General features: G+C 48.5%; 2 protein-coding genes and 8 non-coding genes across 10 annotated transcripts in view; 4 read left to right on the forward strand and 6 right to left on the reverse strand.

Moving 5' to 3' along the window:
* The window catches only part of LOC142890870 (ELKS/Rab6-interacting/CAST family member 1-like), a 112,459-nt gene extending 101,495 nt beyond the window's left edge, over positions 1 to 10,964 (forward strand). Inside the window, exon 24 of the mRNA XM_076030173.1 lies at positions 10,944 to 10,964. The gene's annotated coding sequence lies outside the window, so the exon portion shown is untranslated. The remainder of the gene's footprint in view (positions 1 to 10,943) is intronic.
* Positions 251 to 362, forward strand: trnal-caa (transfer RNA leucine (anticodon CAA)). The gene is made up of 2 exons: positions 251 to 288; positions 317 to 362. It is a non-coding gene; the product is annotated as a tRNA-Leu (tRNA).
* wnt5b (wingless-type MMTV integration site family, member 5b) overlaps positions 522 to 15,525 on the forward strand; it is a 60,842-nt gene continuing 45,838 nt past the window's right edge. Inside the window, exon 1 of the mRNA XM_076030179.1 lies at positions 522 to 1,133. The gene's annotated coding sequence lies outside the window, so the exon portion shown is untranslated. The remainder of the gene's footprint in view (positions 1,134 to 15,525) is intronic.
* trnak-cuu (transfer RNA lysine (anticodon CUU)) lies at positions 2,968 to 3,040 on the forward strand. The gene has a single exon. It is a non-coding gene; the product is annotated as a tRNA-Lys (tRNA).
* On the reverse strand, positions 3,175 to 3,247 carry trnak-cuu (transfer RNA lysine (anticodon CUU)). The gene has a single exon. It is a non-coding gene; the product is annotated as a tRNA-Lys (tRNA).
* Positions 3,413 to 3,485, reverse strand: trnak-cuu (transfer RNA lysine (anticodon CUU)). Its single transcript has one exon. It is a non-coding gene; the product is annotated as a tRNA-Lys (tRNA).
* Positions 3,775 to 3,847, reverse strand: trnak-cuu (transfer RNA lysine (anticodon CUU)). The gene has a single exon. It is a non-coding gene; the product is annotated as a tRNA-Lys (tRNA).
* On the reverse strand, positions 4,014 to 4,086 carry trnak-cuu (transfer RNA lysine (anticodon CUU)). Its single transcript has one exon. It is a non-coding gene; the product is annotated as a tRNA-Lys (tRNA).
* Positions 4,296 to 4,368, reverse strand: trnak-cuu (transfer RNA lysine (anticodon CUU)). Its single transcript has one exon. It is a non-coding gene; the product is annotated as a tRNA-Lys (tRNA).
* trnak-cuu (transfer RNA lysine (anticodon CUU)) lies at positions 6,953 to 7,025 on the reverse strand. Its single transcript has one exon. It is a non-coding gene; the product is annotated as a tRNA-Lys (tRNA).

The following is a 15,525-nucleotide window of genomic DNA, read 5'->3' on the forward strand; positions in this document are numbered from 1 at the left end:
CCTGCGAACGCGCTTGATAAATAAGGGGAAGTTTATGAAATGTGACGGGGAAGTTGAGTTCCGTCGAGCCGAGGAGTGAGAGCAAACAGCCGCGCAGAGAACTCGGCAGCGGACAAAGGTCAGATGTGCGGCTGAGCTCAGCGTAACGCAATGCAGCCGCTGGTTGGGTGCGACTTTCACGCTTTTAATAATAACGACGTCGCTGAAGATTTGACGTCATGACTGAGATGTTCTGTGTTGTGTCGCGTGCGTCAGGATGGCCGAGCGGTCTAAGGCGCCAGACTCAAGGTGTCGCACCTTCCTGTGCTGAGGGGAATTCTGGTCTCCGAATGGAGGCGTGGGTTCAAATCCCACTCCTGACATGAACTTTTTTCACCCTCTCCTTGCAAACTTCCAGAGTTCATCCCACTGCGTGTCGTCTGCAGCGTGATCTGGGAACACCCCCTCCCTCCTTTTCCTCCTCTCTCTTCTCCCTCACTCGCTCTCTCCGTCGGTGGGCTGCAGTCAGTCGACTCTTTTTTTTTTTCTTTTTTTTTTTGGAGAACCGCGGTGAACTTCTGCAGCTCTTTTGTTTCACTGCTCTTCTCCTCCCTGCTCTCTCCTCCGCCACCTCTCTGCTCCCAGTGTCCACGACGAGCCCGTCACAAGCGCATTCTCCCGCATCCCACCCGCTCGTGCGCGCCCGCGCCAAGGAGTTTGGAGAAACTTGCGATGCGCCGCGACAAATCTTGACTTTTCCCCCCTACACCTGCTGCAGAGGACGAGGCCAGCGTTGCCGTGCGCCACTCGATCCCGGCTTCTTCTTCCCCGGATGCCGACGCGGCAATTTGGGGGAGTCCGAATTGTCATCGAACTCGCCGACTTCAAGTGAGAGCCGAGCTGCAACTTTTTTTTTTTTTTTTTCCTTTTTTTTTGCGCGCTACTTCTGAAGCGGCGTCCAGAAAAGTTTGGAGTGACTGCAGAGCTGCAGGAGTCGGACAAAGAACAAGTTTCTCTCTTCGTCGCTGTAAAGGAGATACCCCGGTCTGATTTTGAAGTAGGACACCACGGACTGAGTCACGCTGTTTTTGGGACAACTTTTAGGCGCTTCTGATGGTGGAAGGAGGAAGTTTCCCCCTCCAGCAGCAAAGCAGGTAAGAAGCGTGCTTGTTGTTGCATTGAAACTAAGCTGTTGAAGTGCGTTATTTCAAGCAGCATACCGGTGGGGACAGTATGGAATTATGACTGATGAAAAGGTTCCGTGCTTCTTCTTCTTCTTCTTCTTCTTCTTTAATTATTATTATTCGTGTTTTTGACTTTATCAGCCTTTAAATCCAGAATCAGAGCAGGGTTTTTGAGGAAGTTTGTAAAGTTGCTGGAAGTTGACTTTGAACTCGAAGCTTTCTCTGTGACACATCTGAAATGAAATGTGTGTGTGTGTGTGTGTGTGGGGGGGGGGGGGGGGGGGGGGGATAGGTTCATCCAGTCCAGCGGCTTTTTTTTTATGGACTTTACTCCCCTTGAACCTGGAGACAGTTTGTCCCCACAATGTTTCCGTTGTCACAGTCTACTTACGGAATGAGCTTATTTCATGACTTGCTCCCATATGACAGTGATGAAATGTAGCCCCCCCCCCACCCTCACCCACCTCCCCACTTCTCCCTCTCTCAGTGTGTGTGTGTGTGTGTGTGTGTGTGTGTGTGTGTGTGGGAGAGAGATGTGCCAACCCCATGGGCCCTAAATGAAGGCAGCCCTCTCGCTCTGCGGTGGAGGGAGCAGCCTGGGACTATTTTGGGTCGAAATGCTGCACAAATGTCTCTCTCAGCGCGCAGCAGCGCTGCCTTCATGTGGACCGCGGGGCCGAGGCATCTCACAGCTCCCGCCACCGGACACAAGGCCCTCTGTAATTTGGACAGGTCTCATAAACACGCAATTGTCTGGATGACAGTGGAGGCAGAGGGAGTCCACTTCACTTTTTTAGGTCTGGTTTTTGTCTGGCAGATGCATTCGGTTGGACCCTGGTTGGGTTTTTGTAAGGACCATCTGCGGGTCACAGGTCAGCGCGGATGTCTGGTGGTGACTGGCGGGTTGTAAAGATACTGCGGATCCACATGTTTTGTAGAAGTAGACGTGACTCGGCCTGGGTCTTGTGCAACTTTTTTTTTGTATGTGTCTACACAAAGCTCTATATCATTGTCATTTAAAAAATCGAATATATTTTGGGGATAGATAATGTTTAGAAATCTGTGCATGTGGTGTTTTTCTTCTTTATGAATTTTGAGATACACTTTTCAGTTGAATGATTTTTGATGTTTGTTTGTTTTTCTGTTTTTGTTTTTTGGGTTTTTTTTTTGGGGGGGGGGGGGGGTTTCCAGTCTTTGTGGCTGCGGCAACATCTCTGTCAGTGACGTCTCCGCTTCACTTTTCATGATTCTAAAGTCTGAAAGGTGACTGATAACCCCTTTTTTCTGAGAGAGAGGAAGTGTGTCTGTGTGCGTGTGTGTGTGTGTGTGTGTGTGTGTGTGTGTGTGTGTGTGTGTGTGTGTGTGTGTGTGTGTGTGTGTGTGTGTGTGTGTGTATGTGAGAGAGAGAGAGAGAGAGAGAGAGAGGGGGACCGTGTGTTTGCAGAGGGCAGATAGTAATGTTAGATTAAGTAGATAGGGGTGGTGAAAAGTGTTGCTGTCAACAAGTTGGCCATTAGAGAGAGATAATCTCTCTTCCTTCTGCCTCCCAGGTCTACCAGGCCAACTTCTGTTCTTTTCCCTCTCCTTTCTCTCACCGCTGCTGCCATTAATGTCCTCTTTTTTTGTTAATCTCATCTCATTGAAGTGTTCATGCATTGTTTGGCTAGGTCAAAGACATCCTGTCCACTGAGAAAAGTCTCCTTGGTTGTTCTTTGTTCTTCGTCTAATGTGAAAAATGCCCTCTGACTCAGATAAATCTACCACTGCTGCAGTGCTAAGGTGGTTACCCAACATCCTTCCTGCAGCCCGGCTAGCTCAGTCGGTAGAGCATGAGACTCTTAATCTCAGGGTCGTGGGTTCGAGCCCCACGTTGGGCGTGTTTGTTTTTTTGTTTTGTTTTTTTAATATAATTCTTACCAGTCCAAGATCAGTCAACAGCCAACAAACAGCATTTGTTGCTGACAATCACACTTACTTTTGCTCTCCTCAAAAAAAAAAACAAAATCAACTGCGCCCAACGTGGGGCTCGAACCCACGACCCTGAGATTAAGAGTCTCATGCTCTACCGACTGAGCTAGCCGGGCTGCCTTTAGACTTGCAAGCACTAGGATGCAGTTGACCAAGAAGTCTTACTTTAATAAAAAAAAAAAAAAAAAATCAATATTAATATTAAAAAATTAATACTTGCAGAAAGAGGCCAGTTGGAATGTTGCTGACAGTCATTGATTTTTTTTCCTCAAAAATGTTTTCGCCCAACGTGGGGCTCGAACCCACGACCCTGAGATTAAGAGTCTCATGCTCTACCGACTGAGCTAGCCGGGCTGCCTTTAGACCTGCAAGCACTAGGATGCAGTTTACCAAGAAGTCTTACTTAAGAAAAAAAAAAAAAAAAAAAAAGAAAATCAATATTAATATTAAAAAATTAATACTTGCAGAAAGAGGCCAGTTGGAATGTTGCTGACAGTCATTGATTTGCCCCATTGACCAACAAGCAATTACTTTATAAACATCTTGGAAAGTTGTGATTGGACCTGTTTTTTATTTTTGTCTCAGTGACCAGTAGATGTGTGTCCACTTGTTGAGCACACTCATCTGTCTTCAAAAACACTTGCGCCCAACGTGGGGCTCGAACCCACGACCCTGAGATTAAGAGTCTCATGCTCTACCGACTGAGCTAGCCGGGCTGCCTTTACACCTGCAAGCACTAGGATGCAGTTGGCGAAGAAGTCTTACTTTTTTATTATTTTTTTTTAAATCCAAATTAATATAAAAAAATTAAAAATAGTTTGAGTCCCTTTTTTACTTGCAGAAAGAGGCCATATTGATTGTTTTTTTTCGCAAAATTGCGTTCGCCCAACGTGGGGCTCGAACCCACGACCCTGAGATTAAGAGTCTCATGCTCTACCGACTGAGCTAGCCGGGCTACATGTAGCAAGGGGTCATGACTGAAGATGGCACTTTGACCAAAAAGCAACAGGCTACAAATAGAACACAGCAGACAAAGCATTCTTGCTTTATTCTTATAATAAAAATGTGCAGCATGTGGGAAAGTTGTTTTGTGACCGGTTTTTGTTTTCGTGACCAGTTGATGTGTGTCCTCCGCTTGTTGCTCACAATCTTCCAAAACACTTGCGCCCAACGTGGGGCTCGAACCCACGACCCTGAGATTAAGAGTCTCATGCTCTACCGACTGAGCTAGCCGGGCTGCTGTCAACAGGTCACGTGTTGTAATCCAGTAGCCTGATGATTGCAAGATGGTCAGTCCGGCTGCATTGCAGAGTTTTTATCTTTTCAGCAGCACTTTGCAAGATCCTGTCATCAACATTCTTTTGCAAAACAATTATTTTGAGTTTCGCATTGTTGAGTTAAAAAAAAAATCCCCGAACGAAGCCTTCAAAAGTTACAGGCTGATTTTCCGCCAACCGTTTAGCCTGTTAATGGTAATATCTCCAAATTCCCACACTTCAGTTATCTTCTCAGCGTTTCCCCCATTATGGTGGCAGTCTTCAGACGCCGAGGGCCCTTTTCTTTGCCCAGACTCTAAAGTGCTGCTCGAGCGCCTCGCTCCTGGGCCAATCGGCGTTTGGGGGAAAAGGGGGTAAGTGTGTAGACATTTGGAGAGGACGGCTCATCTGCGTGCGTCAATGGATCCTCAGGGTCACTGAAGAGCGTATTGTCGAGTCTGAGTGTGTGTGCTCCATACGTGCGGTAGAGAAAAGCCATGGAGAGGAGCTGTTGAATCGAGCGCCACTCTGGCGGCGACCGTTAAACACCCGACGATGAGAGAAATCAGCATGAAAACGGGTCAGGGCGGGGCCGCCGGGACTAGGTGTGTGAGTATGCGCCCTTTTTGTTGTGCAAATGCATGTGCGTGGCCTTCAAGTGCTGGGCATTGTTATACGAGTGCAACACATGTGTGGGAGCGCTCATGACTCGACGCGCACACGCACACACACACACACACACACACACACACACAGGACAGGATTTGGAGCCGCTCTCTCCAAAAGCTGGGCTCTGATTGGTTCGTTTAAACCTTGTTTGTTGTGCTGACGTAAATCGTGAATTAGAGCGCGTGCCTTTTTGTCTACGACATGCATCAATTTGCTTTAGTTTTGTTTGTTTTTTGATCCAGACTATGTATTTTCCACTTTACAGCAGGATACAGTAGGCACGTGGGTGAAGGGACCCTGCGACGGCTCTCGTTCAGGAACTCTGGGCGTGTTTCAACCCGAGGCTGTGAGATTTCGTCCTGAACATAACCGAGCACTTGTGGCGCGCGGATCCAAGTGGTTTCTGTACCTAAATCCAACCGAGTATTTGCGGTGCCTCTGCCTAACCAAAACCGCGACCGAAAAAGTGGACAGAAAAATAGTATAGAGGAAAAAAAAAAGAGAGCAAGAGAAAAGCAGCCGGCCACAGGACATAAACTCTGGTCCCCTGAGTGGAAGCCGTGGATAAGGGCCGGCAATTTGTGACACTTTCCGACTCTTCCTGACAGAGAGGGGCTTCCCCAGACGCTGCTCCGGGGAGGACAACCACCCCCCCATCTGCTGCTGCTGCTGCCGCCGTCTAACATTTGTGCTTTTAATGTGTGTCTAGATGCCTGTTTCATAGTGACATAACAGGGCTTTAAGGTTCATTTCCCTTCCCGGACTCTGCTCGGCCCGCAGCATGTGCTGTTTGTTGCTGCTTTAAAACCAAAACAAAAAAAAATGTCCATGAAATATCACAAATCTGTACAGTCTCGGCTGCTGAAGTCACTTTTTTTTTTTACTGAGAAGTTATGAGCTCCCCGAGGTGCAACAGCCGCGTGTCCAAAGCGGAGCCGGCAGAGTCTGAGAGGAAATAAGTCGTTTTTTTCAAAAACAGAAAAAAAAACCAAGGCCGCCTTATTTATGTGCGCTTTGTGCATTGTCAACAACCTCCATATGCAGCATGTGCGTTGTGCGTTTGCGTGCTTGCAGCCTTGGCCGGTGCTTCGTAGTTGTACAGTGGCGAGGGCAGGGTGTCATGGCCTTTGAGTTTGGCTCTGGTCCCGCCTCCCAGCCACCTTCAAGCCGTGACGCCCTGACCAGGAAGGATGCGGCTTGTCCCTGTGTCAGCACGTTAGCCCCCCCGTACGTGTGCGCGTCTCACACGTGTGTGTGTGTGTGTGTCTGTGTGTGGTCGGCGGCAGCGGTCGCCAGCTGTATGCTAGCTGCGTCCTGTGCTAATAGTAAAAGTGGTTTATTGGGCGTTTTTATAGAGCCCGAAACCATTTTATAAATCCGGCAGGCTGGTATAAGGGGGATAGTCAGCGACCCAGCGGCCGCAAGGCACACAGCGTCCAGACCAGAGGACGCTGAGGTAAAAGGTCCGGGGAACCACCACCGACTCTTCTATTCAGTGTTCCAGGCAGGTTAGTGGGTGAATTTATCGACACCTGACACGCCAGGTGGAAGGTTTCTTCAAATGTGGTGGATTAATGTCGCACATCCGTTTGGCGAAGAGCCTGTAGAAAACATTTGGAAAGAGGACGTCCTTTAAAAAGGGCCAATTTAATGAACCTTCCATCTGCCGTATTTCATCTTTTTTTTTTTAAAGGCACACATATTGAACTGAACTGTGAACCTGCGAACCTCGTATAGGCGGGGATTTGCGTACATCTTCAGTAGTTTTCTGTTTTGTTACTGCAGCGGAGTACTCGTCTTTTTTTGGAGGAATGCGTCGCTCGATCTGCGTGTCCGCAGCAGCAGGATCAGGTTCAGCAGTCGTCCGCTTGCCGCTGACAGCCGCGAAAATGTATGCGCCCAACGTGGGGCTCGAACCCACGACCCTGAGATTAAGAGTCTCATGCTCTACCGACTGAGCTAGCCGGGCTGCTGTGTGAGATGGGGAGTCGTCCTCTCACCCTCTGAAGACGCTCAAGTTAAAGGAGAAGATTTTTTTTTTTTGTTCTTTCACCCCAATCCTTTGCTTGCATAAATATTATTTTCCTCTCCACCCCCCAGCCCCCAGCCCCGTGCCCCGCTCTCCTCTCAGTTGCAATGATCTTGCTCCGATAAAACTATCAACAGCGCACCTGCGCAGAGAGGGAGAGCCATCCAACACACACACACACACACACACACAGAGAAACACACATTTTGAGAAACACACATACATGGATGAACATGAACTCAAACGGAGGGGGCCAAGAATCCGACGCGTCGTGTGCTCACAACAGTGAGCCCATTCTCCTCCGCTTCCCCTCTCGGCCCGTCTGTAAACCTCCCTTTGCGCCGTGGCTCCAGATCCGGCGAGCAGTGGCTTCTTAATAAAGTCTGACTGATGCGTTAATAACTTCCATCTCTTCTGGGTGGGGGTGGGTCGGGGGTTGTTTCTCTAACCAGGCATAGTTGTGGTCATAAATATTTGAACACTGAGGAGGCAAGCGAGCACCGTCGTTCATGGCAAAGTGTAACAAAAAAAAAAAAAAAAAAAGAGAACAAGAATTTCTGAACTTGATTCAGTTGAAAATTGTCCTCGTCGGGACTCGGCGCATTGTTTGCGTATCTGCATCTGTATCATGTGTGTATGAAAAGATTCAAGGACAGTGCGTGCATGTGCGCATGAACCAGAAACACAAGAAAAAGGACGTGGAGCCAGATAATAAAGAAGGAACACGGTGGTCAGTCACATGAGAGGAAACGCTGCCCCTCACTGGCCGCTGTCTGCTACTACAAGAGATCAAAGTCAGGCTGCACTGAGGGGACTTGAGTGAATTTATTGAGAATTCTGGGGCTGTTTTGTGTTAGCCTCAGCCTTTTTTCTTTCTTTTTTTTTTGCGTCCGGGTCTCTCATGCCCGGTGGCCTTTTTGAATCCCTCTGTGCTAACTGCTCCTGCGTCTCTTCACTCGCAGCATGTTTTAAGAGCAAAAGGAACCCTTTGAATGCGCAGCGAGAAATGAAGAAAGCCGGATTGGAAAACAGGAAATTCTTTGCCCGCAATCCTCTTGTTCTTTGTGGTGGGGCTGCTAACGAATTCCTGTGATTTTTGTCTCATCTACTGCCCCCCCTCAACCGCCAACCATCTCTCCTTCCCTCCCCAATTCCACCCTTTCCTTCCCTTTTCTCTGCAGCTTCACTGTTGAAGAGGTGATTATAATATAATGAGATTCCCAGTGCCCAGGTGCTCTTTCTAGATAATTACTGAGTGTCTCTGCGTGTGTGTGTGTGTGTGTGTGTGTGTGTGTGTGTGTGTGTGTGTGTGTGTGTGTGTGTGTGTGTGTGTGTGTGTGTGTTGTCCTTTATTTCTGTAACCAGCCTCTGAGCTGAGGCAATACCAAATGTGTCAGCACACACGCGTGCACAAAAGAAGAGGAAGAAGACGAGGAGGGAGCATCAAATTAAATCTATTCCCACATCTTGTTCCTGACTCTTTGACACTGCGGAGCTTTTGTTCTTCTTGCAATCATCCTGTTGTCAATCTTCTGTCCTCCCCGTCAATCTTCTCTTGTCACACACACACACACACACACACACACACTGCACAGGAAATCAAAGACATGCAGTTATATAGTGCGAATTGTTTTTAAGTAAACAGGCTAGATTGACTGGAACGGGTTGTTCTCTAAATCTGTAGCCGAGTCTGCAAACTGGTGTGACGCCTCCGGAGCCCTGCTGCACTGCACTGCGTCAGGTGGACGCAGGGAAAATTAGCCCTTCAGTTAATGAGGAGACCTGCGTCTCTGCTGCTGCTATTTCTGTTCGGTGTCATTCGGTGGACATACACGGACGCACACAGTGGCAAAAACTGTGTGGCCAACACGAGTGCTGTATCATCTGTGTCCATTTCAGGTGCAGAACAGAAGAGCACAGTCGAGCGGTGTTCCTTTGAAATCTCTGACTCATATAAAACCGTCGCATCAAATGAGCTGTCAATTTGAAATTTGAAATGTCAAAATCAAATCAAATCTTGAAAAAAAACAATTCTCATGTTCTCCAACTCGTTAGAATCAAACAAAGGTTGTAATGTTGGCTGAAGGTTTAAAAAAAAAAAAATCCTCAGGCAATGACATCTGGTTCCCTTTTGAACTGAAAAAGATCAGAAAGAGACCTTCAAGGATTCCTTTGCACTCTTTCCATAACTGTCTTTACTGACATCTTAACACCTCAGTACTTTGCTCAAATATATATAAATATATGTACTTAGTTTTTTTTGTTTTAAAAAGGGGGTTAAAAATAAATCCCGCTTGCGCAGAGGTGTGTCGTCTAAATTCGCCCCCTGCATATTTTAACAACACAGCAGCAGCAGCAGCATATATTTCACATCAGCGTCTGGCACCGCCGCCATGCTGCTGTGCCATCTGTCAAACATGCACGCCGCTTGAATCCGGATCAGGAATGTGTTGTTCCTTGGGTAAACCGTGCGGCGAATCGCTCCGGCTGGCGTCGGTTGAAAGGGCGTTTTTGTGTACGCGGGGCGGCGGCTGCGGGACCTCAGCGGCTCTCAGTGCAGTTCTGAGCAGCTCTGATCTGCCTCATGTCCACCCAGCGCTTAGTTTCTGTTGGCTCGTCGATGTGGGTCTCGCTTAAAGGCAGCGGGACAACAGCTTTCATGCGCTGGCAACCTCTATTTTATATTTTACACTGTTAGGAAATAGAAATTTAAGATGTGCCAAATCTCCATATTAACCTTCCTAGGCCTCCGTTTACATTGGTTTCCCACACAAAGCTTGACTCTCAGACCCATACATGGCCTTGCTGATTCCAATTCTATATATAAAAAAAAAAGGAATAAAGGAAACTAATTACTTTAATTTTTTGTTAAATCGGCTCATGTGGTCATTTTAAAAAAGAAAAGTGAAAAGTTTGAAAAACGTGCTCACGCAGTGCCTGTCCTCACAGACAGAGGGCGCTGCATCACTGAGGCTCACCAGTGGCAGGCTGACGAGGGGGAGATGTGAGGCAGCAGTGACAGGATGAGAGGTGGAGGAGGAAGATTGAAGGGGAGCGAGAGAGACTTTGGATCGCTGCACCAAGGACGTTGTTTTTGGGGGGACACAGAAAATTTCTCCCGCCTTTGCTCTGGGCCTGATTCTGAGCCTGCCTACGAACGGGCTGGTTGCCCCTTTGCTCTTCAAGGTGCGAGGCTCAGTCCCTGGTCAGCTTGCCTCCTGCCCAGCACCGCTGCACCCGGAGTGGCCAGCAGGGGGGCCGTCGCTCTCTGGGGTCCAGCTGGGCTGCGCTGTGCAAACAGCATGAACTTGATGTTATTCGCTGAAGTTCAGATTGGCTTCCTTCATCGGTGGCCAACGGCACCGGCAGTTTTCCTTTGTTTATCCCTGCAGTCGCTGCGTTGTTTGTCATTTGTGAGTGATGCGACGTTATTGCAGATGTTTCAACCTTCAGCACTTTTGTGAGTCAGCGGTCACATGTCTAGATTGTTATGCCAATTCATGATTAGCAGATTAACATGAAAATAGCATTTAGCAAAGTAGCATTTTTATCTATTTTTTTGTCATTTCAGTCATCAGTGATGTCATTAATTCTCAGAGTGAACGTGAGTCATCCTTTTACATGCGCATCACATCACTAGAACAGACAGAAACAAACCCTCACACACACACACAGGCGTGCTTTTCTATTGTTAGCGCTATCGCAAGTCTTGCCAACGAAGCATGACTCAACATTTTTCCAGTTTTTTCTATCAGTCTGTCTCTCAATCTCTGCGCTTCTTTCACCCTCCCCTCGCCTCCACATCGCACACCCTCTTTTGCTGTCGCCGGATACACACAAACACAGGCGCGCGCGCACACACACACACACACTGAGAGACCCCTTCAGCTTCACCCACCCTCTGCAGGCGCCGTGCCCAGACACAGGCAGCATGAACTGGGCGAGTCGCCCCAGGCTGAGCCATGCCAGTAACCCCCCCGAGCCTAGAAATAAATAGTACGGGAGGAAGAGGAGGAAGAGGAGGAAGAGGGAGTTAGGGACAGATGAGAAGAGCAGGAAGATAAGTGAAAAGAGGATTGGCGGGGTAAAAGCAAGATGTGCAAGCTGGAGGAGAGACGTGCGAGCGAGTCCAGGAAAAGAGAGAGGAAACAAAAGGAAATTCGAATTTTTTTTTTCTTAGAAAGAGGGAGATCAATAGATGGAGGGAACGCGAGGGAAGAAGAAGAAAAGATACGGAGCAAGAGGGGAAAGTGCAAGGCTGCAGGAGACACAGAGAGAGAGAGAGAGAGAGAAGGAGAGCGAGCGAGCTGGGCAGACAGCCAGCACTCCCATGAGGGAGAGAGAGGTCAAAGCAGTGGACACATCTCGGGAGGGGTGTGTGCAAGAGAGAGGGAGAGAGAGAGAGGGAGAGAGAGAGAGAGAGAGAGTGTTTATGTGAAAGACAGCGGCAAGAGATAAAGGGAGGAGGAGAGAAGAATACGGAGGAGAATGAGGAGGAGCAGGAGGAGGACAGGGAGGAGGAGGAGGAGGAGGAGGAGGAGGAGATCAGTGGAGCGCAGCGACAGACCAGGACTTGGATCAAGAAAAAAAAAGTGGGGGTGGGGGGTGTTGGAGGAGCGTCCAGAAAGGCTGGAAAAACCACAGCGGAAATCCATATCTGTGCATATTTGCTGGCATTTCTTATCTTGTCACGCACGTTCTACACGGGCGGAATCCAGCTGGTGTGTTTTCTCCAGGTCAACAGACCCCTGCAGCGTGACGGAAGGAGACGCTTTTCACACTGTAACCAGCTTCTGAGCTTCATCTATTTTTCTGAAGCCCTCAAGATCTCTTAAACTGCAAATTTAGCCCTCTGCTTACAGCCTCCAGTTAAAAAAAAAGCCGCCTTTCAGCTCCCTTCGTCCAACGCAGGTGCGCTCAGGTCGTTTTGGTCTTTTTTCCCCATTTGCGAAAGATCCTGTAATTGCGGCCCCAGATTAAGGTCCCGTCCACACGGGAACGTTTTTTGGTGGAAACTGTAAAGTATTTAACCGTTACGGCGTTTCGTCCACACGGCAACAGCGTTTTGGGTCCGCGAAACGGTATTTTTTGAAAACGGGTCCCAGAGTGGGAAAATCTGGCATTGTTGCCGTGTGGACGGTGAAAACGGCTTTTCCTTGTAAAACGATGACGTCATCGCACCGTCACTGTCATGTGACCGGAAAAAACACGGCATGCAGCGGCACAAAAAACAACGATAGCGGCGAGCGGAGTTGTCTTTGTATCGCAGGCGCTTCAAGATTTGTTGGCAATATTACTACAAAACCTCAGACTCACCTTTTTTCCGCTACTCGCCGTTTTTGTTTTCGCTGTGTTTAGTGTGTCGCGGAAACGCCCTCTTTCTAAATCGTGGGTCCGGTGGCTGTGTCAGCGTCTGTGAACAGCGCCACCTTTTGGTGTGGCATATGCATTACATCGTTTTCACCCACCGTTCCGTTTCCATCTGTCAGCGTGTGGACGCGACTTTTTTCGACCCCGGGAAAGAAAAAAAACGGCAACGTTCCCGTGTGGACAGGGCCTAAGTGTGGCGAGACTTTGCAGCTGCTGGAAGGCGAGCGTCTGTCCGCCTGATAAAAATAAGACCAAGTCTGACTCATTTTATTCAAGCCGCCGTCGCACTTTGTTCCCATTAGCTCATCAACCCGTTTGGGAAGGGGCGGGAAGTGATCGTTATTTATTAATTTTTTTTTTTTGATGCAAGTTCTGTATTGGGAGGTTGTTGTGAACATGGCTTAATTGTGCCCGCTTAATCCTTCCCGAACGCGCCGTGATTGGTCAGTCGTCTCTCCAGACGGCAGAAACAGCTGTCGTCAGTGAGGGCGTCGAGCAAAACAGAGAGCCGGAATGTCGCTACCGTTGCCAGTCGTGTTTCTCCCACAGTGCTGCGTGTCGCACAGCAGTCGGGCCCAGTGGACACAAAGCCAACACAAATCAGCCGAGCCAGGATTTTTCTTGGCCTCTTTTTTTTTTTTGTGGTTTCAGCAACAAATTCAAGAAAATTTGAAGATCCCAATATTCTGACCTCAGATGATAAAACTGAGGGCATTGTGTGTGTTTTTACACAGTCTGTTCATGCAAGGTCAATGTGGTGCAGTCATGGGGAGCTCATTACATATATATGTGTGTTTGTGTGTGTGTCCTGTCAGTAGTCATTTCTGGGGGCCACGGTTTTAAATGTCCTTGCATGCCACATGTCCGGTCTTGTACACACACACACACACACACACACACACACACACACTCAACACAAAGCCCCATGAAATCCTCTGACTCCTGAGGCTCTTTATGAGGCTCTTTCATTGCGAGCTGAGGGAGGCGGTGAAGGAGGAGGAAGATGATGATATTTGACATGTAAATCTGGGCAGAAAAAAATGAAGGGAAGGGAGGGGAAAAAAAGCGGGAGCTGAGACGAGTGAGAAGGGCTTCCTCGACAGGGGGAGGAGAGTCGGGGGAGGAGAAGTTGGACGTCTTTAATTGGCACCAAAGGACGGAGCGATAACTGGCAACCGGGAGTCTGGCAGCCTCACCTGTTATCAACAACACGCAGCTCAGCCGCTTCCCTTTGGCTACTTTCTCCTCTTTTTTAAATCTAAGGCAAAAACTTTTCAAGGGCCCGTGCTTTATCTGCTGCTGCTGCTGCTGCTGCTGCTGCTGCTGCTGCTGCTGCTGCTGCTGCTGGTCCTCGTGCACTCTGGTTCCCTTTCCCTCCTTTTAAAACGTGATTTACGGGGGCCTGAGGCCAAGAGTCCGGGGTCTAAGAGTTGAGCCTCAAGGTGCTTTGTGATATTTAATCAAAACACTGAAGAATCTGTGTTTCGCCTCACGGTGCCAAAGCCGAGGTGGCCAAAACCTTTAAAGATTGTGTGTTGGATACTTTCAGATCTTCACTTTTCACCGGCCTCACAGGCAGCCAGCCGTACGCAAGCCCTCATCCAAAACACTCTGCCAGGCCCCCAGCACAAAACAGCACGTTAACCCTCTGTTTACAGCCTCCTGCAAAAACATTTATACCTTCTGGGACAAAAACAGGATGGTGTGTGTGTGTGTGTGTGTGTGTGTGTGTGTGTGTGTGTGTGTGTGTGTGTGTGTGTGCGCGTGTGGTCATGGGTTTCATGCGTTTCTTGTCGTTTTTCTTTTTATTTGTCAGCATTTGTGCATCTTTGCTTTGTGTGTATGTGTGTTGTGTCAGCTTGCATTGGTGTCTTTTGTATCTGTGCTGTGGAGTGCAGTGAGTGTGTGTGTGTTTGGGAGAGAGAGAGAGAGAGAGAGAGAGAGAGAGAGAGAGAGAGAGAGAGAGAGAGAGAGGGAGAGAGCCTCAGCGAGATCCAGCGAGCATGACGGAGAATGACAGGTTGATTTATGGCGAGGCTATAAGTAGAATGACTACTGCTCTACACAGAGGGAGAGTGTGTTGGTGTGTGTGTGTGTGTGTGAGAGAGAGAGAGAGAGAGAGAAAGAGCGAGAGAGAGAGAAAGCGAGGGAGAAAATGCAGCGGGAGAGAGATGGAAAAGAGAAGGAAGACGGAAGGAGGGAGAGGTGAGGAGGAGAGGAGGCAGGGAGGGAGGGAGGGAGAGCAGAGGACTGATTGGGATTGTGTGAGCGGGATTAAGTTGCTCATTTGCATATGCATAAGAGTGACAGAGAGAGGGAGGGAGAGAGAGAGGAGGGGAGGGAGGGAGGGAGGGATAGGATGCATGACAGAATCCTGCAAGCAGCTGCTGGCATGTGAAGACAGCGAGAAAGAGACGATGTCGGAGGAGGAAAGTGTGACTTCCAGCGGAGCTCCGGTGCGTCGGCTTCTCACGAGAGGAGGTCGCAGCGTTCTGCAACGCTCTGTGGCAAAATAACGGCGACAATTAAATTCACCATTTTAAGGTTGTTGCTTTTTTCAGATGTTTAGCTGAGGTCGCTAGGCGTCGATACAGGAACAGATGCACAAATGCGCCTCAGTTCTCTGATTGGTAGACTTGGAAAAAGGTGCCGTGGCATCGCGGGTTGCTGCCACTGTGTTTGGAATTGCTGCGTCAGAACACATTCATGAAAATATATTTTTTTAACTGTTTCTAACCCTTAAAGTCTGTTGTGCAAGGGACACAGCAGACTGCCATCTTCTGGCTGAAACAGTCAATTCACTCCATCTGTTTCTATGTAAATTTGTAAATTTGTAATATGTAAAAAACATACACATTGGATGCCATTTGTACAATTTTCTTTCCTCTTCTTTTGCATGTTGCAGTCTGGGACACCAGAGGTTATTTGTTTAATCTCAGCGTCTCATAGTGGCGCAATCCAACTTCCAGATCCAACTGGAGTCTGTAACATGTTTCCCAAAGAAAGGCCGTCGGGGGGGGAACGCAATGCTCAGTCAGCACATGACGGTCTGAGCGGATGGCAAACCAGC

Source organism: Nelusetta ayraudi, unplaced genomic scaffold (genome assembly GCF_046127955.1).
Source record: "Nelusetta ayraudi isolate G7.1 ecotype Tasmania unplaced genomic scaffold, CSIRO-AGI_Nayr_v1 ptg000027l, whole genome shotgun sequence".
Classification (NCBI taxonomy): domain Eukaryota; kingdom Metazoa; phylum Chordata; class Actinopteri; order Tetraodontiformes; family Monacanthidae; genus Nelusetta; species Nelusetta ayraudi.